Raw genomic sequence first — 525 nt, forward strand, 5'->3', positions numbered from 1 at the left:
ATATATATACATATATATATATACATATATATATACATATATATATATACATACATATACATATATATACATATATATATATACATATATATATACATATATATATATACATACATATACATATATATACATATATATATATATACATATATACATATATATATATATACATACATATACATATATATATATATATATATATATACATATATATATATACATACATATACATATATATATATATAATAAGTGACCATATACAATATTTCAATGTCATATCTCATGTTAAACAATACATTTGAATCTCACATCAGCCTGGTTTAGGAGCACTGTTTTGCTCACTTACTTTACAGCCTTATACTTTACACGTTACTTATTATGGCCAAGCTGTTACATTGCAATAAAACTGGCTGCTGCATGCTTTAAATACTTTGTGATAACGGGTGAACTATGACCGGATAAAGATCGGACTGGCAAGACTTACCTGTTCAGCCTCCCCACAATAGCCCCGCCCCGCTGCGCACA

This window comes from Anarrhichthys ocellatus, unplaced genomic scaffold (assembly GCF_004355925.1).
Source record: "Anarrhichthys ocellatus isolate YVR2014 unplaced genomic scaffold, GSC_Weel_1.0 scaffold24, whole genome shotgun sequence".
NCBI classification, from domain to species: Eukaryota; Metazoa; Chordata; class Actinopteri; order Perciformes; family Anarhichadidae; genus Anarrhichthys; species Anarrhichthys ocellatus.